This window comes from Pteropus vampyrus, unplaced genomic scaffold (genome assembly GCF_000151845.1).
Source record: "Pteropus vampyrus isolate Shadow unplaced genomic scaffold, Pvam_2.0 Scaffold9, whole genome shotgun sequence".
Classification (NCBI taxonomy): Eukaryota; Metazoa; Chordata; class Mammalia; order Chiroptera; family Pteropodidae; genus Pteropus; species Pteropus vampyrus.
The window spans coordinates 9,425,119-9,448,041 of record NW_011888790.1 but is presented as its reverse complement, the minus strand read 5'-3'; the positions used below and the strand labels follow the sequence as shown (position 1 = coordinate 9,448,041).

The 22,923-nt window shown below is 35.9% G+C and overlaps 1 long non-coding RNA gene across 2 annotated transcripts in view; it reads right to left on the bottom strand.

Annotated features, from left to right (window-relative positions):
* Nucleotides 1-22,923, bottom strand: part of LOC111729867 — a 62,451-nt gene that overhangs the window by 20,181 nt on the left and 19,347 nt on the right. The gene's annotated exons all lie outside the window — the stretch shown is intronic.

Below are 22,923 nucleotides of genomic sequence, written 5' to 3'. Positions count from 1 at the left end.
GGGATCTGGGTCCACCGCCATCCCTAGGTGCCTCATACATATAGCAATTGGCCAAGAATTGAAGTCAGGCAGCTGTGAGTCCCAATCCTCTGAGACCTCGTATCCCGGACCAACACTGGCTCAAATACATGATTAAACACTGCTCAGCCAACTGTACAAATATTCAGCAACAATCGAAATAGGTGTCTTTATTGATAGAAATAAAAATGCAAGCATTATTAACCAATGTTACCACAATAAACATAATTAAAAAATGCAAGCAAATAAGGTAATAGTAATCTATTCCCTTCCACTGCAATATAGAATATAAATCAAGATATCTTCTTCATAAATAGCTACCAATGACGTCTTCCCGAACTACTCTGCCCTTTACTGGCTCACAGGTATCCTTTTTTTGTGCATGGGCTATGATTTGAGGGATGTTTAACACATAAGATTCATTATGTAGAGCGTTGGCTAATTTTGCTACAGTGTTTCCAGTCAGTACAGATTAATAAGAAGGATTTTATATTTTAATTAATTAATGTTAGTGAATAATTTCCTCTGGTTTTGAAAAGGTTGAAGCAGCCTATTTGGTGGCTGTTCCACAGGCTGATGGGCAAGCATTTCCTCTTGAAACTGGCAGAAGCAGCACCATGGAGACTCGGCCATGCCTTCAGCCACTGCTATTCCTTTTCCAAACACAAGGTGGAGACACGCAGAGCCTGCAGGATGCGGGCCTCTCCCCAGTCACAACAGAGCACCTCTGTTTTTGTTACATTTTCAGATAAGACTTGATTTTAGATTCTATAGCTTCAAAAAAATCTGGAAAACTACTCTCAATAAATGAAGAGAAAGATAGGTAGATAGACAGATAGTATCCATAGAACATTGTAAATTGTTCTATATAAAATCTGCTGCTTCCAGCCATAAGGCTTTGTGAATTTAAACTTTTTCTCCTTCGCCAACACCCAAATATATTCAAAATCTTTCTTCCTACTGTGGGGAACGAGAGCGAATGTCCCTGAAATGTGCCACCCTGGCATGCAGATTATTTCAAACTAAAATCAACAAACTCGAGAAGAGTTTTTACTTACTCTTTTTCTAAAAGAGATTCAGATAGAAAATCTGCTTTAGGAAGGGAGTCTTTGCATAGTTGCCTTAAGGAACTTACACCTTAGCGTCAGTCGGGAAGACTACAAGCACATTTACTATACCACCCCGCACTCCCCACCCCCGTGTCCCAGCGTTTCTGAGTTTCTAGCAAGAATTTTCCTGCCCTGTATGTTCGCTCTTCCTCAACTATCTGTAAATCTCTCATTCTCACTTTCGATATCTAATACTTTGTCCCCTCCCTTCTCCTTTGTACAAAATGTCTTATACACCCAGTGTTGCCTCACTGTCTTGGGAATTTTCATGCTTATGTGGATTTCTTACGCGCATGTATTAAACATTTGATTTTCTCCTGTTGTCAGTGAATTTAATTATTAGCCCAGCTACAAGCACTTAGGAGGTGGGAGGGAAAGTATTAATTTTTTTAGCCCCCCACAATTCTTGAAGCTTACCTTTATTCTGAATTTCTTCCTTCCTCCATTCCTTTTTCCTTAGCTAAACGATCAAATGAATCTCCTGCTAATTTACATTTTGCTGATAAGCAGTTCCTGTAATTAATAACCTTATCTTTCTGCATACGAGAAAAACAAATTTAATGCATTTTAATAAGGAGACTGGAAAGACAAGGAGACATTTTATTGCCATGTTGATTTTGATAAGACTAGGAATAATCTGGTGGGCTGGTGACTGCATGTAACAAATAGTGTTTGCACACACATTTTTTGTTACTCTTGATAGTGGTATATCAATATTTCTTATAGACATATTTCTGAATAGTTTTATAATGTAGAATTCTTTAACAAGCAAATCTCATTTAATAACATGATAGTTTTAAATTCATTGTAACTTTGTATTTGATTTCAGTTGTGTGTTTGTAGTTCTCAGCTGACAAACCTACAGAGCTGAGAATCAGAAGGCATAGTTCCAGTTCTCCAAAGAACTCGCTCTTGACTCAGGGAAAACAGCCTGATTGTTATTTCCTTATCTATAAATTGGGAAGAAGGAGTTTGTGTGTGCCGGATCGATCTCTAAAATCTCTTCCAGATACAGCATTCTACAACTGCAGTTAATTCATTTGGGGCAAAAAAGCCAATTAAAAAAAAAAAATTTGCTTTCAGTTTTTAATGTTAAAAATCCTTTGAAATGTGAATAACCAGGTTTCATTTGTCTGGAGCTAAATTTTTATATATCCAAAATGAAGGCTGAACAAAGTCTATTAATTTCAAAATAGTGAAGTCTAGGAGATCATAATGGGTCCCTAACTGAAATAGCTCTGTAAGGGGCTCAGAATGATTTCTACCCTTATTTTCATTAGTGATTTCATTCTACAAAGAGGAAAACTGTATTGGTGTTGCATAGAGTGGTTAGTTGTCCTGGGCAGGGCTGTTTAGAGTCACACAGCTACGGAGGAGGGTTGGACAAAAATCCTGATATTCCAGACTATGGTGATTTTTGCTACAAATCTTGCTTTGGGAGTTCCCAGAACTATTCCTTTCAAGTCAAGGGCAGAAATTGAATGAGAGTGAATACCCAGTGTTCACTGAGTGAATACTCCTCAGATAGATTTGCTCTCCAACTAGGGAAGTGCATGCTTAATTGGGTGTCAGGGTGTCTTCTCCACTAGACTATAAGTGCATAGAAAGAAGGCGCCCTGTTTTACTGAATCGAGATGAGACTAGTACCCTCCATTCCCCCATCCTCACATCTAACCTTTCCACGTTCATTGTATCCTTCATCTTCCATTTGTACTAATGAGTGTATTCATTATTCTTCCAGGACAGGGAAAAGATTGATAATTTTTGTCACCTCCTACAATACCCAGACTGTGCCAGGCTCTCCAATATTTTCCAGTTCTCTGACTCTGTAGGCACTCAATAACTACTTGTTGATTGGTGGGTGAATCATATGGGCTGACTCCAGGAAAAATGGGAAGTTTGGATTTGGTCCCCTTTGATAAACTCCTACTTGAGTCTCTCATGGTATTCTTCCCTCTCCTACCTCTATCAGCCCCCTTTGAAACAGATGAATCCTCAATGAATCCCTCAGGGTCCTAAGCAACCTTGTTAAGCAGAAGTTAAGACCTAGGGATGGTCGGCTTTAATTATGGTTTAAGGAAACAATGCCTCCCCTTTGGCTGTCTGTCTAGTTAGTGACACTCTTAACGGAAGATTCGAGCAGGCAACCAAAGGTGGTTCTTGGCAAGATTCTATAGCCTTTAAGTCCATCTTAAAATAGTGTTAACCACTGCCCTTCCAGCACTAATCTCTTTCTTCATAGGGCAAAACTTAACCATTACATAACATTACACATTTTTGTGAGCTTGTATTTTGAACTGTATACCACTTGTGACTATTAGACTGATGAAAGAAAAAAAATGCTTATCGAAATAACTTGTTACCAAGGTAAATTCTAATGATCAAACCAGAGCAACAGAAATTTTTTCTGAGCATTTGATCACGGCTTCAACAAATATCCTGTCTTTAAGTTTATTGCAAAAAGATTTCACCTATATTTATAAGGATGCTTTTCATTTATTTTTTGGCAATTCTAAATATTAAATTTTACTGGTATTTCTCCTCTGTGCTCAACGAGTTAAGACAGCATCATCACTGATTTCTGCGCCATGTTAAGGCAAACATATTTATTTCTCTTTTTGCCTTCAAAGATATAAAATCTTCATGTGCTCTGCATGTGGGTTAGGGGAAGTAACAATGAGAGGATTGTTCCAGTCCTTGATGCTGCCTAACCTCAGAGGTAAGGACTGTTATTCTTTCAAGCACTGTCCTCTAGTGGAGAAAATAAATATTAGTGCTTTTAGAACAAGCACTGCTGTTCAAGTACTAGCACTTGGAAAATGCCTTCCCCTAACCCACCCAGTGCTTTTCTTGGGAGAAATTGACCTTTTAACAATGTGAGTTAAAGTAACTGTTAAGAAAAATTCTGACAGCACGTGTGCTTTTATATAACAGTGTTAGGTCATCAACAATAACTGAATAGGTGGGAGAAGAGGGCCTGTAGTGCAGTATCGGTCCCATGAGTATCTTGGTAAATGCAAAACAATAAAAGGGCATGGTGCCTGTATTTTTTAAAATTAATACAAGAAAGACAGTCACGTTGACAAAACTTGTTATTCTGAAGTTAATTGCAGCGTGGGGCAAACATGTAAATTTCTTTGAATCCATGTACAACTCAACTCTGGCTGGCTATCTAATGGGATAGTTCAGGATTTGTCTTTATAAACTTCCATTTGGGGGTTCATGACTATTCACATTTTCCAGATTATTATGTCTTAATTTTATTTGATGTAATGCTTGTCTTTGAAATTGTGAGTAAATATTTGACAGGGTCTATCAGTTAAAGTTTTGGGGCCCTAGACTCAGACAGACCTGGGTTAACCATTCATTGGTTAGTTGGCTTTTCTATACCTCAGTTTCTTCAACTGTAATATATGGATTATAACAATGCCTTCCTCAAAGAATTGAATAATGAACTTATAAGATGATGCTTGAAAAATACTTAACACAGTGTCTGTCTCTTTACAGACACACCAAATAAATGTTAGGTATTTTTTAAATGTCTGTTGAAATTTTTTTTTTGACATGGCCTCTAGAGATCTCTTTATTTACTAACTAAGCTGCAGTCTCCCAATGGAGCCTGTGGGAGACTATTTAAAAGTCATTACAGAGTTCGTTTTTACCAGCTCCAGTCTTTGCTCAGTGTGCATGCTTGGCTGGACTCACGCTTCTTCCTCTCTGTTGAATTTTTATGTTTGACACCTCCTTAGGGGACAGTTTTATATCAGGTGTCATTTCAGATCAAGAAGCCAAATTTTGTGACTGCTTCCATACACTCAAGAGCAAGAACACAGCTGAGCTGACTGTTCCTACTGTCAGTTCCCAAAATAGTGACCCAACCTCCAATGCCCAAAGGAGCATAAACCACAGACTCATAAAAAGGGTACTCCTGGGAGGCTAAGCTTGGGATGTACTCTGTGAAATATTCATATTTTTCATTGCTTTGTAGATTATGTCTAACCCCCTGCATGGTTATAAAAGAATTTGCAGCACATCTCCATCCTTCCATAAACCAGGCCAGCTGCACAGCTGGGAATGTTTCTGCAAGACGACAATGGCTGACAGGGACTTCGGCATAGCCAAGCCCTTGATACAATCCTCCCCTCAGCTTTTCCCTGAAAGATGCCCTTGAGTCTTCATTCTTGCTCAGTGTCCTGTGAAAGGTATCGAAGCTGCCATCACCTGATCTCACTGTTTCATTAGCGCCCGCACCCGACCTGTCAGTTGACTCTTCCCTGCTTTTTACCTCATAAACAAAGCTCAGCTCTCCCTTAGGCTGAAGAAGGGGTAATAGTTGAGGTTAGAACAGGGGTCAAAATCAACGGGGGAATCCAATTACTTTTTTGGAGAGGTAAACCTGATACAAATTCACCAAAGGCAGGTATACTGACCTGTGCTCAAGGTGGGGGAAATCCCAAATGGAAAACAAAAGGAAAACCACCAAGCAAACAACTTCGAAATCTGTTTCTCATAACTAACATCCTGGCACAATTTAGAGAAATGTCAAAGCATAGTATTTGTACTTATTAGAGCTCATGAGCTCCAAAGAGAGTAGGGAAAGGAAGAACTGAAAGACCTTCTTAATATTGAAGTAATTCTTGTGAAAAAAACTAAAAACTTCATGTCTTCTGGCTGGGATGTGACACGTTCACGGACACTGAGTTCATACTGCTGCATGTGTTTCTATTTTAAAAACAAAATGAAAATAGCCTAGTACTTCAGGCTTTTCTCAAGCAAATTGTTGAAGCAGTTTAGACTGTTCTCCTGAGAGTGACTTCTTTCCTTAGACATTACAGACAGAACCATTATAGCACAAAAATTCACTGTAAGTCATGTATTTGGTATTGTTTTCTGTAGCATAAAAGCAGTTATAAAGATTAACAAAGAACTAGTTTTAAAGAATCAAAATAAATCTTTCATTAGAAATCTCTAAAAATAGAGAAGAATAATAGTAGTGATTCTGATAATATTTTTTCAGAGGGTGACAAATCAATTGTCGATAGCATTAGTGAACTTCATTCCTAGTTATTTTGACATCGGCATATTGCATCAGCATTGTTTTCCTCATACCAAAAGATAGCTTATAATTAATTGTACACACAACAGGTATTTTTTTCACAGGTATATTGAGTGCTGAAAACAAAGCAAGATGTTTTTGTTGGAGTGGATTAATAGGAGAAAAAGTTTCCCTTTAAAATATCTCTTAGAGATAGAGGGATGATGAATTATGTTTAATTATTCAAGTATGGAATTTACCCCAATGGTCTATGAGGAGATTCTAGAGGTGAAAGAGAGCAAAGTACCTGTGAGTATAAAGCCCAAAGTTCAACAGCTAGCTCCTCTCTGCCTTATGAACTTCTATCATCTTCCTGATGATAAAATGTTGAGAAGATAAACTAAAAATGTTAAGACCACATTTTGATGCTTGGGGCCAACTTTCTTATTAGAACATATCCTGCCTGAGAGATAGAGTTAGGGATTTGGGCACACAGTATTAGGCAGCAGGTGAACCCAGGTAAGACAAGTGACATGGCTTTTTATTTAGAGCTGGGAGTTAGGTCCCTTTTCCAGTATCCTCTTACTGTAGCCTTTGTGATCTTATAGTAAAGTGAGCATAGAATTTCACCAAATCTGGGGTGTTCCCATGTTTCGTTTCTTTGACTTCCTTTGAGGCTTCATGATACTTTTGTTTCAATGCATTTTCAGTGGCTGAGTTAGGTTTCTAAGAGCTATTAGGTACAGAGCTGAAAATGCATCTTGCAGAAGTAAATCAAGGACACAATTCAGGAAGTAGCTCTCCATACAGTTACATTATTCATTCAGTCAGCAAATATGGAGTGAATGCCTACTATGTGTCAGTCACTGTTCCAAGTTCTGGAGATATACTACAGTGAATAAAACAAAAACACACAAATATCCCTGCTCTCTTAGGCTTTATGTTACAGTATTGTTATTACTGATCTTTAACTATAATAGATACTCGTTTAAACAAATAGGGTTCTCTTTTTCACTTGGCCAGAAGTCTGGATATAGATCATCTGGGGGCTTATACAGCAGCTCGACCACATCATGGAAGATTTAGGCTCTTTCTATCTTAATTAACACTTTGCCATGTTTAGCATGATGCTTATTTCTTGTAGTTCCAGGGTAGTTGCTGCAGGTCCTGGCATTATGTTTGTACTCACAGCAGGGAGAAGAGGAGACAGGTGTGAAGCCAATTATGTCTACACTTTATTTAAAGAGAAGAAAATTTTCACAAAAACTGCACAAGCGTGTTTTATTGACCAGAACTGTGTCACATGGCTACCCATATCTGCAAGGGAGGCTGAGAAATTGAGTATATAGTATTTACAGCCCTAATAGTGAAGTCAATCAAGAAAAAATGGAGTTGGGAATAGGTGTCAAGTTAGCTAACCTATGGTGTAGATCACAAGGCTGATTACAAAAACAAAACAGAGAATCCAAGGCCATTTAAACATAAAATTGGTTGATTTTTGTATCTGCTATTTTTTTAATGAGTGACTAAACGCATGAATGCCTTTTCAAAGTATATAGTATCCTGCATGTAGAAGCTTGAATAATTGAATAAATGAATAAATGACTGGTCTGATGCAACTGGCAGATGCCAAAGATTTTCTACAACTCTACACAGACAACTGTTTGACCATATGACTCAGTCAATTGCTTATTTCAGTGCAAAGTATTAATATGCCTGAATATACCTTTAACTATCAGTTAACATGCTCTTAAAAATTCCATTCAATAATCGTTTATCAAATGATGGCTATAAGCCAAGCACTACACTAAGCATGGGAGATACAAAGAAAAATAAGATAAGATTCCTATGCTGAAAGAGCGAATCGTCAAGAATGAGAAAAAGATAAGCAAAGGGTTGCATAGGATACTAAAGTGGGTCGCCTACTCCGCCTGGAGGAATTAGAGTTTTCATGAAGATCTGTGTATGTCTTTTTCATGATGCGTGGAGAGGGGGACAAAAATAAAAGTAAGGGGGAAGAGGCAGAGGGAGGCTTTTTCAGGCAAAAGAAACAGCATGTGAAAGTCACAAAGGCATGTGAGTACACAGTAAATATTTTGGTACGGTTGTGTGGAATAGTAAAACATTAATGGATGCTGCAATCAGTATACCTGCGTTTGAATCCCAATTCAAGTTCATCCATGTTGCAAGACCTGTTAAGCTCCTGAACATCTCAGTTTCCTCATCTCTAACGAGAATAAAAATATCTCCATCATAGGGAACTTGGGGGGTGACGTGCACAACATCGGCTACAGTGTTCAAGAAAAAAATGTATTCAGTAGCAGTAACTGTTGTTGTTATCATTATCATCTTACTATCAAGGCGAGAACATTGTCTCATGAGAGGAACAGAAACAAGGAAAGAGAAGTCAGCAAGCATAGGTCAGGAAGAACACACATCAAGGTGTGGTGGGTTGCAGAATATGTCTACAAATTCCTCACAGTCCTTCCATCGCACTTCTTTGCAATGTGATGTTGCCGTTCCTCCCATCAGGAGGTGAAATCTATTTCTGTTGTCTCTCAAATCTGGGCTGGTCTTGTGACTTATTTTGACCAATAGAGTGTGGAAGAGGTGACATTTTGCTAGCCTTAGGAAGCATTTCCGGCTCTCACTTTTACTTTCTTGGAATCCAGCTGCGTCATGGGAAGATCTCAGCCAACCTGCTGGAGAGTCACAGGGAGGAGAAATGAGCACCCCAGTCGAAAGCTCCAGGCAACTGTCCTCCAGGGCCTGCCAGTCCCTACTTGACCTACGACTTAACCACAAAACACATGAGGGAGCCCCACAAATACCACAGGGAGCCCAGATAAGCTGGCAAACCCAGAATTGTGAGCAAACATGTAGTTGTTATTTTAAGACTCTGATTTGGGGGTGGTTTGTTATGCAGTAATAGATAAATGAGAGAGAAGCCTAAGAAGAAGTCTTACTTTATCCTAGAGATGATGAAAAATTATTGAAAGATTTTAAACAAGATAATTCCTCAATGGATTTTTATTTTAGAAATTTCACCCCAATGCCAGCAGAGAGGATATGCTAAATAGAATGTTACTGAAGATAAGGGATGGAGCAATAGTTAGGTAAAACTTTATAAAGATTTGGAAGATAAGAGGAGAACAGCAAGGATAAGCAACTTTCATGACCATGAAATCCTAGAAAGGTTTAATGCTCTGCAGGATCTTGAAATTCTTAATAATTTTGAAAAAGGAACCCGCAGTTTTATTTTGCACCCTTCAAATTATGTCACCTGTCCTGAGAAAAGAACTAACAGTAACAGCTCCAGGCCCTCCCTACATGTCAGTGTAAAACAAACCTGATACAGTATATTCTTGATTTTGGCAGCTTTGACTTGTGCAAGGCCAAAGGGTTGAAGTATCCAAGTTTGAGTCTCTCAGTAGCAGTCAAGCTTTGATTAGTCCACCGCTAAAATTAGTGGCAGTTCTACACAATAGAAACATCAAGAATAGGAAAAGCATTTCTAATCTTCTCTCATAAAAGCAGTCTGAATGGCTTTGAATGAGTCAAGCTCCTTCAGCTTCCTCATTCATGAAATAAGGTGATAATCCTGTCCCTACACAGCTCACAGGGTTGTGACAATTAAGCAAACATGTAAATGAAGCACTTTGAATTCCCCACAAAGGAATGCATTCGACTAAATAGAATTACTAAAAATAATTCTAGTAACAACAATAATCCTCATGCAGTGTCCTTTTGAGGTGACTATGACTGCATACTCTAGAATACTCAGAATCAAAATGCCTGATACTTTTCTAAGAGATAAAGAGAAGATAGTAAATAGATAAACACTCGATCTGGCAAGATATGTGTTAACATGGCATTAACTCCCTTTTGTTTATTAACACAGTCTCATAGTTTAAATTGTCTACATACATTCATTCATTCTTCAAACATTTATTGAACATTCTTTATTATGTACCAGACACCATGTTAGGTTCTGGGAAGGAAGAATCAGCAACAATTCTTGCCCTCAAGAAACTCATAGTATGTACACTGGAGACTGATACAAAAAAAAAAAACAACTAGAGGATAACGTGTCAGTGTTAGAACAGAGTCATAAACCAAGTGTTAGTGGAATACACAGAAAGGATTTATAGTGGATGGAGGAGAGAATGAGGGCTTTCCTGAGGAAGTGTTAAGTTGCTAGGAATTAATTTTGTCATGTTAAGAAAAAAATATAAGCACTATAAAATGAATTTTCAAGATTGGAAAATAAGTCCAAACATGGAAAATAAGTCCAAACATGAAAAATAAACTCACACTGATAATGTTAAATACATATGGGCATTTTTATTATTATTTTTTTACTACCATATTGTTTTTTTCTAAAAAGCTATTCTGGATTCATTGTGTATTTCTTCATAATTTAATACTGAGTTTCTGTGTGACCTTGGCAATTCACCTAAATATCAATGAATATTCTGAGTTTCTTAAACCTCTGAGCCTCAGTTTCTTCTAAAAATGAGAGGCTTAGAAATAGATAATGCATTAGGTGAATTTAAGATAAAAAAAATTCCAACCAATTGATTTTTAAATGAATACTTCAGGACTTACATTTGTGAAAATGTTAGAAATTTCAATATGGCTACTCTGGGAGACTGTCCTTATATTCCAGTAGTGTTATCATTGTTCAAAATATGTTTTGCAAGTATATTTTGAAAGTGATTTTTTAACTTGAGGAGTTCAGTGGGAACAACCCAAAGAATGGAGGAAAATTTCTCCGTGGAATAAGAAATCTCTTTGAAAATTGGAAATCAGGGTTTGCATTAAGCTCTATCTCTACCTTGCTGGCCCTCAATTTCTTCACGAATTAGGTCTATGAGCATGTACCCTGCCTAGCCTAAAGAACCACAGGGAGGTTCAAATGGTAAGGTTATGTGAAATTGTTACCATGAAGCATAATGCAAATATCTTCCTTTCAAGATGAACTTGACTTTGTATCTGAGCCAAAAGTCATTTAGAGTAAATGTCAAGTAAATAGAGCAGATACTATTTTAGAATGAGCAGTGATTTTTGAGACTGACTTTTTATTCAATTTGTATGTAGGTCCTGAAGGTAACTCAATGAAATGACTTTTTAGAAAGTACAATGGCTTCTTGTTAGTCTGAAGATACAGTATCCCCAGATGATTTCTTTTAAACATTACCAATTTAAAAACAGTCATGACTTATAAAATGTGTTTTCATATATGATTTCTAAAAATGACCAATGATGGAGATAAGTGTTGCAATTAATTTTTACAAAGGAGTACGCTGCTCCCCAAAATCCCGACGATAATTTGTAAGGACTTTAACCATTTTAAAATGCTTTGCATAAATCATTTGAGCCTAATAACAACACTGCGAGGTATGTTTAAATTTTATTCTCAGTTTACAGATGAGGAAATTGAGGATTATCTGTAAAATGATACTGGACCAGTTGTTAACCTTGAGACTTAAATTAGTCACAGGGAAGAGTTTCAGTCTCACAAATCCCGAAACTGGAGTCCTCCCATGCTCACACACATATTTAGACTACTAAACATCTTCTTTTCACTGATGAATTTATTAAAGCTATGCCAGGCTTTTCTGGGTGTCTGGGACAACCACGTTTTCTTGCCCCCCTCGAGACACCAGTGATCAGGGTTCATGACATGTTTTAATTCATTGGGAAGGGGTGGGACGGTTTCCTATCCAAAGTCTTCACCTGGTGGCCATGTGGCATGTTGGTAATGGACTCTTTTTGAGGGTCTATAGCATGGCTAGAAACGGACATTTGACTTGCCTGTTCCTGACCTCTTTCTTCAATTGCGCTTAGCTTTGGCCTTGAAACCGGGCGCCTGTAGTTAGAACTCACACCGCACAGTAAAATATTCGATGAGGTGGAGTCCGGGATGTGCTTCTGGGCCCAAGCTCTACTTCGTCCTTCTCTGGTTTGGTAGCTTCACCTATAAACTCTCTTGTCTTCCTTTCCACTCTCATTCACTTCCTCCTTTTGTCACACACTCTAAGTGTCCACAGATGTCAAGTGTAGAAAAAGACATGTGGTGTTAATGCTTTAGTGCTGGCACAAAGGCACTTCCTGAAGAAGATATGACCCCTCGCAGAGTTGTTTTGTAGGCTGCCCTTCTATATTTATCACTGCCCAGTGCTGATTCCTGATTCAAATAGTCTGACAACTTTTGAGCTGGCATGATGCCACCCAAGATATCAGTCAACGAGCCATCTAGCCATATCAAGTGCGGCTGTTAAGGGCAGGAATCCTGGCCAGGAATTTCTAAACTGCTGTCTGTGAAGAGGTTCTATGCACTTTGGCTGGGGAAAACTTCCAAAAATAAAAACTAGATACCGTGACCATTTGTTTGGACTCCGTAGAAGAGTTATTAGTCACAGGAGGAAGGGACAGGATGGCAGAGAACACGACATGAAATTAAATCTAATTAATCACTCTGACAGGTAGACAAGAACTGAGCCCACCCTTCCCAGAACAATCATTGGAAATCTAGAAAATGGGGCTGGGGGTGAGGAGAATTATTCCAAAGAAATAAATACAGTTTGGTAGTTGTACCAAACTGTATTTATTTCTTTGGAAATTGGAAAGCCCAGATGAAAATAAGTGCATGGAAAGTAAACAACGTAGTAATCTGAGGAGAGTGCCCACTCTTTCTTAAAATTTAGATGGAAGAGGATCAGAGTGAAGTTTGATTTAATCTTTATAATTACTTACTTCCCATAATTTTTGCTAATTAAGACCTTCCTGATAGGGGAGCAAATTCATAGCTCTTTTAAATTGGAACTGTGAGTGGCTTTGAGGGTTATGACCCTTTGAAGGTTGTAATGTCACTGGCGGGGTAGAGGTGGCGGGGGGGATATACTTTTTTAAGAGCAGACGCATTTGAGTGAAACAAAACCGGAGTCAATCTCTGCTTTCCTACCAGGAACATTTTCCTTCTCTATGCCTCTTTACCCGTATGTCAGAAAATGATAATAGTAATACAACTTCATAAGACCGTTATGAAGAATAAATAAGAAATGAAACATAAAGAGCTGCATGGCAGTTAATAAGTTCTCAATAAATATTAATGAATCTCTAATTGATCTCCTATATGCATGAATCATATAAGCTAGGAGTTTTTGTCTTTGCGAGTTAAATATTCTTGTGGCTTTTTGTGACTGTTTTCTCTTTCTTGATCTCATGGTGGTGCACTAAAGACAACTTGTACTGGCTCGCAAGGGCCAATCGTTACATTTTTAGGAATATTGGGATCTGGTTGTCAAATACTGCCAATTTTTAAAAGGAGATGGAAAGAAACATGATTACATTATATATAAAGGAAAACTGATAAACACTTAAAATGTATCGCTTACTAATTATTTTACTGCATTTTACTATTTTCTGTATTCTTGAGGTTATATGTGTCTATTTTATCTGTATGGTAAAAATACTGTGTAATGGTGAGCTGCTGTGCATTTCTTCCCTGCTCGTGTTCAGTGACATCCCCTAATGGCTTAAAACTGGTCAAGTGGCTTGAAACAGACATCCCTCTAGTGGCTTCTCTAGGCCATTGCCCTGCAGTACTAGGCAAATACTATTACTCAAGACTTTTTCCTAAAGAGCCAACTATTAAACATTTTAACAGCATACAACTGTCTCTGACCATCTAAATATGCAAACCAGTTTAAACAAATGTCTGTTTTCAAAATGAAGTGTTTATATACATATGACCTAAATTGAACCACTTCCTATCTTATATCATCTGTTTCATTTAATGTTACTTATTTAAGTCTTATGTGAACTTGAGGTTTCGACATTTTTGATCACTCTCTGTGAAATGATCTCCAAATTCTTAAAGTCTGTTTTCCTCAGAGACCTGCACCACATCTAGCTTTTACATATTAGGCATTTCATAAATATTTGTTAAAATAATGAAATATATACCAGTCATAGTTTTATCTTTATTAATTTTACACATAAAAATTAGATTATGTGAGGATACATTGAAACTTATTCTGATAAAATTATTTTGCTCTGTGGGATCCAACTTTTAAAAATGAGTCAAGCATACTACGTATCCCAATTATAATTCTTTCTTAAAGTAAAATAAAAAAAGCCAAACAAAATTTCAATTTTTAGCGAAAATGTAATTTCTATAAAATCTGACACTTAATAAACTTTTAAATGAGTATTCTTTGTTCATTTATCAAATATTTGATTTCTTACTGGTTATTTTTTAAATATTGGAAAGTTTACCTATTTGTGACTGTGGGGAATTACCAAAATTCTTAAAATTATTTGTTTCCAACTATATAAAGATAACTTTTAAAATAAAAATATTAATGTGTAACTGTGCATCAATGCTGATTTGGTTTTAAAATAAATATTCAACCCAGAGTCTAGCACAGATTGGAAATGGAATGAAATAGAGAAAAGAGACAGATTTACCTTTGGAAGACTTGGGTTCAATCCCTGCTCATCATTTAGTGCTATCATCTTGGGCCAGAAATCCATTAATCTATAAATTTATCATAACGTTGTATGCTAACATACCATAGAGTGTTGTGAGAATTATATGAGGGAGGCTGGCATACAGTAGATTATTTAATAAATATTAATTTACTCTGGTATTATTTATTGGTGAAACATAAGTCCAGAACAACTGGTAATTAAAGAGTATATGCAAGTGAGAAAATCCAGAAGACCAGATTTCTTTAAAATAATTCACTTCCTTAATTTTGTCAGAATAAAGACATTTGTCCCCTAATTCAATAATCTGATGTCTCCAGGCACCTTTTTTTCTCCTTGATTATTGCCCACTATCTACAAAAACAAATTTTAGACTCTATTCTCCCTGGACTCTTTTACCCAGCCTCCAGAGTCCTCCAAAATCCTTCACTCTGCTCTTTCTTATCTACTCCAGTGATCCAGCCTGAATGCTCCATTCCAGCCAAGCCTGGTTCTTATTCTTTGATTTAACCACGCTCTTGGGTCTCTCTCTCTCTCTCTCTTTCTCTCTCTCTCTCTTTTTCTCTTTTCACCAAAATGTCATTCTCTTCACTTTCCCATGTAGGAAAATAATGATAATCTTTTCAGTCACCATCATTCTTCCTCATTTCAAGACTTCTTAGTGATCTTAACGCCTTCAGGGCTCACTCTTGATTTCCTGACTTCGAGTTCCCGAAGTCTCTGTTAACGACATCTCGCATTGCTGCACTGGTTTTTCAGCCAACTGACATGAATATATCCATCTCATCACCTAGAGGGCAAACTCCTTGCATAGTTTTGGTTTTCTGTAACATCCTTATCATCTGTGCCTAACACTGTGCTAGACAAACAATGTACATTTAGTACATACTGGGATCTGTATATGTCTGGTGCCCAATTAATTTCTTTCCTCCTCACCTATTTATTTCCTTTCTTTATCCTTGTGTAGATTTGAGAGAAAAATGGCAGTCTGGGAGCCCAATATTCTAGAAATATCTGGTTTTCATTTAATATAAAATACTGAACCTCTGGCTGTTCACTAGATTAAAATAACATAAGGTCACTAAATACTTCATGAAAGTACATGAAGCAAAACATTTTCCTACTAGTGAGTAAAAGATACTTTTTGCTTATACGAAGAATCATAAAAAATGAGTTATACAAAAACAATCTAAGACCAAGATTGATAAGTCAATTTGTAATTTTATGTTTATTCAATTGACTCTCTTTATAAATAATTGTATATATCTTTAATTTACTCAGAAACCTTTTGAAATTGAGGCTTGCCTCAATTTTCATTTGAAAGAATAAAGGAATATATCTCTAGTGAACAGAAGAAAACTTAAAATTTATATTTTTTTATACTCAAATCCTCAAAATAAATTACAGAGTACTATGGTAGAATTGGGAGAGGTAATTACTATTCATCAGCTTATACGTGATTACATTTATTCTCTTCCTTTCTAGTTGATTTATTTTTCAGGCCCTACAGGTTCTGTTTAATTTAGGCTATTTGGTATTCTTTCCCCTTATAGCCCATCCTCTCATCCCCAATCTTGAGAAAGCCAGAAGGGAAAATGAGAAGAAAGGAAAACAGAGGAATGATTTGCAATTTTCTTTTTCACTGAACTTTTTTCTTTTTCCTTTCCTCTTTCTTTCTACTAAGCCATTAAGATAATCCTTACAGAAGTACTATGAGTACTCTTTTTAAAGTATGGCTTGCATTTTCTGAAACAATACAGTTAAAGGATAAATGCAATAGAACTAAAGTAAACACAAAGTCAAGCAGATCCGAGTTGGTTTAAAAGAAAATAAACATGTAAAGAGACAAGAAAAAGGAGAAATTTAATGTTATACAACACTAACATGATAACAGAAGATACATAGCCTTATTATTCAGGCACATCCCTCTACAGTTTGCTTACAACTAACTTCAAGGATCAAGACATGTGTCTCATTCAAAAAAGTTTGTCCAAGACTGAAAAACAGTTTGTGGAAGAGCATATAGGAAACATGGGATTTGGTAAAATAAAAATTCAACTGGCTTTGAACATGGAAATTTTTCATAGCAGATTGAGAAAGCATCTTTAATTGATAATCATCCTCGTGTTTATGGAAATAGAGTGAAGAAACCGCTTGTACTTTGCAGACTTTATTCTGTCTGATCTGATCAGAAAATCATGAGCATGTCCTTTTATAAACATGAGGATTACACAGTAGTTAGTAAGTAGTCTCAATGGGGGTGTCCAATGAAACATAATAGAATGAAAAATTCTGTTGTTATCATTTCTGCTTGTTAATTTCCATCGCAAAGCCCCATATTTTATTTTTTGCTTTGCACTAAGAATAAATTAAGTCAAATTGCTTCAAACAAGTCAGTTATTCTAAGCATATAAGTGAAATAACAAAAAGATCCCATTGTTACAGGTTCTCCCTCTGTCTGATTTCCCTTAGTTTTGTTTTTTTCACTTTCATCTTAAAAAAAAAAAATCATATACTCTTCTGCTTTATAAATGTCTCTGGCTTCATTCCTATTTCCTGACAATTTGCATCTATTTTAAAATGAAGTTTTGGCCCATTTAGAAGTAAATTTGGCTTACTGACTGTTTCTATGCCTGCCATGTAAATTTAGAACAGCAAATAGAGGCACTTAATGTTTTAGAAGAAAATGCGAACAGGAAGAACCTCATCTAAAGCCCCTTCGTTTGACTTGTAAATAGAAAATGAAGCAAATCCCTTTACTCTCCCTTCAAATAAAGGCTGGTAAAGAGAAAGACCCTTGGCTACAAATTTAATCAGATTTTTCAACAGACCACCTCAAAGCTTGAGGTGGGTCTTTGTGTAGGTAAAAGAGCAGCCATAAGAAATCTATAGTTCATCCTCAGGTTGTTTGCTTTCCAGTCTCCTGCTTTTGGCTTACTCATTTAATCCTCATATATAATGTCAGTCTCCTTCATTTTGTTTTAAAAGGTTTATTCATACATAAGAAGCATCACACTTAACTATAAAATAAAAGAAAGCTACCTTACAATATCCTGCATTGTTTTATTTTTTGATTAAAAGGAACATGTAAATCAGAAAATGTTTTATTAATTTTTGGTGTCATTCTTTTTTATAATTTAATAAGTACTTCAAGTAGAAAAAAGTTTAAGTTATAAGACATTTAGAGAGTACAACAAGGAATTAAGTTGACCTCTGATATCTAGTTGAATTTCATAAACAATAGTTTCTGGAACCTGGGCATATTTTTAGAAAGGAATATAACAAAGGAATCCTAACCACTGAAAATCATGAGCATGTCCCATTTATAGGTATCTTTGATCTGTCTGAAAACAAAGTTTCAACTCAGCTTTTTTTTTTTTTTTTGCTGTCGCCTATCAGCAGAACCATGAACTCTGTTAGAATCTGTTCTTACTATATACATATTTACTTATTTTATAGGTTTTTCTTGAAGGAAACATTTTTCTTTCATTATTAAGTCATGGTAATCCTATCTATTTTACTCCACATGAGTATATATAACGGGACAATATTGCCTTCACCCCACCAGCTCTGAGCAACAGGCTCTACTACAGGCCCCCTTCAAATGAGTCATCAGTTTCTTCTCAACATGTGTCATAAATTGCTAAATTCTTTATCATAACGTGTGTCATCGGTTTAACAACTTCATTTCATTGAATTCTTTGACTTTTCTGTTTTTCACTAACTAGAGTAGAAAACACTGGAAACTTAGTAAACAGAACAAAACAAATAAGCAAACGAACAAACAAAAAGCTATGATTAGGCCTTGATTCAGTGGTGTTTTGCATTTTGAACGAGCTTGCTAACTTAATCTCATCTTACGAAACACCATAAATATTGCATTACATTCATCCTTATATATACTCTTTAGCTCCTCTCAATCCTCCTTGCTGTTATGTTTTTCCTAGATTTTTTTAAATACGGTCTAAGATGTTCTTATAGTTTTACATGAACAGATTAGAAAATTTGTAGAAATGCTTGAGTCTTACAGAAAAGGGAGACATTTTGAAGTGAAAGGAATTTTTTACTAATTTAAAGAAACAGAAGTCCTTTAGACAATTATCCAACTGTCTAAGTCTTTTACACAATTGAAGTGTGGTTCTCTTAAAAACCATTTATATTAAAGCCTTCTTTACCAGTTACTACATATCACATGGGTGCTAATAAAATGTCCCTTGCCTAATGAACAGCTGTTATTATTGGTTAAGCTGATTGAAATGAGAGAATTATGACCAGCTGCAAAACACATTCACGAGTGACGAGAGAAACTAGCAGCTGGTATTTGACTTGCTATAAATATTTTTAATTAAAATTTGCCTCCTGGTTTTCAATTTGTGTAATAACAGGAATTTCAGTTAGTTACTTTAATGTCAAAAGGATGTCTTTCTAGTCAGGAATAGCTTTTTAACTCATGGTAACAATAACTATTAACAATAATGGTGGCATTTTGCAGTATGATAAAAAAAAATGAGCCATATAGTGAAACTCTCATTCTTTTCTAGACCTGCACCCAAGAATTTCAAAGTTTTATTTGTTTACTTTTAAAACTTGCATTTCTAGATAGAGTCCTTGCTACCTATCAGGAATTTTTCTAAAGAGTGAAGATAGCGAGTAGATGTATCTTAGAAGTACCGAATGGGACCTGCATTAAGAAATGTAACACACACACACACACACACACACACACACTCTCTCTCTCTCTCTCACTAAAATTCTGTCTTGTTGGCTTATAGAACTCTCATCTCACTCTCATCATTTCAAATTCTCTTATCTCATTATCCACTTGCTCGCAAACATTGATGATTTCTAGAATCTAATTTCCCAGTCACCTCTACTCTGCATCTCTCCTCAGATATACTCAGCTTCTTCATTGTATTAACCATAATCTGTATATCAATGATGCCAAAATCTTATTCTCTAGCCCTACCTCTCTCCTGAGCACTAAAGTTGTATATTTGAATTCTCCTAAGTACTTAAAGCTCATTAGCTTCCCCACATCCATTTGCCCTTCTGTCTTCTAAATTCAATTAATGGCACCAGTACCCACGATATCACTGAATCACACGGCTTGGAGTCACTTGAGGCTTCTCTTTTCCCCTCACATTCTTGACTACATCTTATCAATATCCAAGCTCTGAAAATTTTACTTCTTAAGTATGTCTCACGTCTCTCAACCTTCATCTTCTTTGCTAAAGCCCTTTATCAGGACCAAAAATATTCTTGCCTAGAATATGAAAAATAGCATCCTAGCTGGTCTCCTTATTCTTAGATCTGAACCCTCAAATTTATCACCTACAATAAAATCTGATCACATCATTCCCCTACCTAAAATTTTATAATGGCTTTCGACCATTTCCAAGATTAAAAAAAAAAAAAAAAAAAAAAGTTGCTAGCATGAAATTTAGAGTCCTCAATGACATGTCCCCTGCCTAACTTTTCTATCACTCCCCATTTCATACTCCAGATAAATGGTACTGAATTATTCAAGTCTCTCACTCATAAGCCTTCAAAAATGTAGATTAAAAATGACACTCCAGTGAAGTCTTCCATGGAATCGTCCTTATCCTCTATGATCTCATGACTCTTGATCATGTACCTATATAACATGTATTCTTAGGAGTCTTTACATTAAACAAAAAAATTGTGAAAAAGAGAATTTTTAAAAACATCCATAGCTTTTATTTTAATGAGGTGGACACTTTATTAGTGAAAGTAAAAGATCTTGCCTCTTATTTATAGATGTTATTCAACCCAAACCATTTATTCTCCTGGAAAATGATGACATGTTGGGAGCAATCCTTATTGGTTTACTTAATTTACCTTCAGTGACCTAATACTTCTGTTTTAAATATCTTCCTAGATAAATAGTTATTATAATGTATGACCAATAAATCGGTCGTTACAATATAAATAAGCTTTTAACACATTTATTTATGAAGAAATTGTATTTGAACTTTTCTTAGTGAGAAACAGAATTTAGAGATGAATCTATGGATCTGGACATATATTAATAAGCACATGATTGAGAATTTGCTTGCCTGTACGGTTTCTCAGCACTGCAGGGGAAAAAGAAAAAGTTTCACAAAAAAGGAATTTTCAATACAGTCTAAGTTTCGCTGTATTCAAGAAGTAATCTAACTTTCTAGTTCTGTCGATAATGCAGACCAATCAAAATAGGTGGAAACACTAGACAAAATGTAACACAACCTGCAGATAAGTCTGTGGGCGTGTGCACACGTGTGCATACACACACCCATAAATAGCTGATTTTTTAATTGAAAGAAATTCCAAATCATCAGAAGGGAAAACTTATAGCCAATGTGTCAAATTTGTAATCTGACACCTCAGAAAATCCTAGTTGACGGGATTTTTAATGCCCAAATTAAGACTGCAAATTTGAACCTTGGTTGTGAACTGAAATATCATAATTGAAATGCCTTTACGTATGCATGGAACATTGGAAAAGCTGCTAGATGCGTGACAAGAAAGTTTGTCTTGGCCTATAGTTGAGTGGGAAAAAATGTTTTATTGGAAAGCTTAAGAGTCTATGTCATACACTGATATGGACTCCAAATGTATGTCACTAGCTTTTCATAGGATTCCTTAGGTTGAATAATAGCAACGATGTGATTCTGAACCAATGAACACCTTGAGGTAACCAGCAGAAACCAATATAAAACTGCTTTGTACCAATAGTTTAAAAAAAAAACCTATAATGCTCAGGACTCACAGAGCAGAAAAAAATCCCAAACTGAAAATGAATTCACAATAGGGAAAACAACCAACTATATAAGTAACATTTGTTACTTGAAGGAAAGATAGTACACACATCCATTAGGAGAATTAACACTCTATAAGAACTTGAGCTAAAGAACAATCTGAAAAAGACTATAAAATAAAATGTTTAGGGAGGGTGGTTCCATAGTGGAGTGGTTAGCACGTCTGCTTTACACACAGAAGGTCCTCGGTTTGAGCCCCAGGTGGAGCCACAGACCATATCCCAGGTGCGCCTGGCCCCGGGTGCAGGTGCAGGGAGGTGATGCTCTGCCTGCAGAGATCCAGTTCTTAAGGGGAAAATGGCAACGGCCATAGGTCGGGGGTTGGGGGGGTGGCGGGAGTTAAAGGGGGGGAATAATAATAAAATAAATAAATAAATACAATGTTTAGTGTATGCAAGAGAAAAAAGGACTAGAAACCAAGACCAAAGAATGGGATATTTAAAAGAGAAAAGACAAATATGAAAAAGAACCAAATAAAACTTACAGAAATGGTACAACTAAAAAGGGAAATAGTGAATTGGAAGACAATTCTAAGGAAATGGCTCAGAATGAAGAATAGAGACATACAGAGATACCCAATACCAAAGTGGTAAGAGAAATGAAGTACAGAATAAGAACAATAGAACTCAAAAATTAAAAAATAAAAATAAAAATAACAGAACTCTAAAGGGAATTTCAAAAAGAGAGAAAAGAAATAGTAGAGAAGAGATAATAGTTAAGGAGAAATAGATAAAGATGTTTGATGTTAATGAAAATATGTATTTACAGACTGAAAACACATAGGTCCTAAATTAAGAAAACAAAATCCATATGTAGATACATTGTAGTGAAACTAAAAAGATCATAAAAGTGAAGAGAAATTTTAAAAAGCGACAAAAAGAAAAAATACAGATTATCTACAGAGAAACAAATATTAGACTGATAGTCATATCGCTATCAGCAAAAATAAAGGCTGAAAGACAACTGAATAATATCCATAAATGGTAAAAAAGAAAAAAGTAAACCTAGAATTCTCTACCCAAGGGAATTTCTTCAAGAGTGAGAATAAAATAAATCATCTAAAGAAGGCTGAAAGAATTACTCAAAGATATATTTATTTCACTGAGCAAGAAATTGAATCAATAGAGTTTGAGAGTGGCAATAATGTACAAACAAATGAGTAAATATGTAATTAGATCTAAATAGCTATTGAATTCAAACAAATACATATATATGAATGTGTGTTATATGTGATTAATTAGAGGATATTTTAAAACAATACATGATATATCTGTTCAACATTATATTGGATGTCCAAGCCAGCATGGTAGGAAAAATAAATAAAAGGTGAGGACTGGACAGAAACAAACTGCCATTATACCAAGACTACAGTATTGGTTATGTAAAAATTCCATGAGAATCTACAAATTAATATAATCAATAAGAGGGTTCTGAATACTTGTAACAT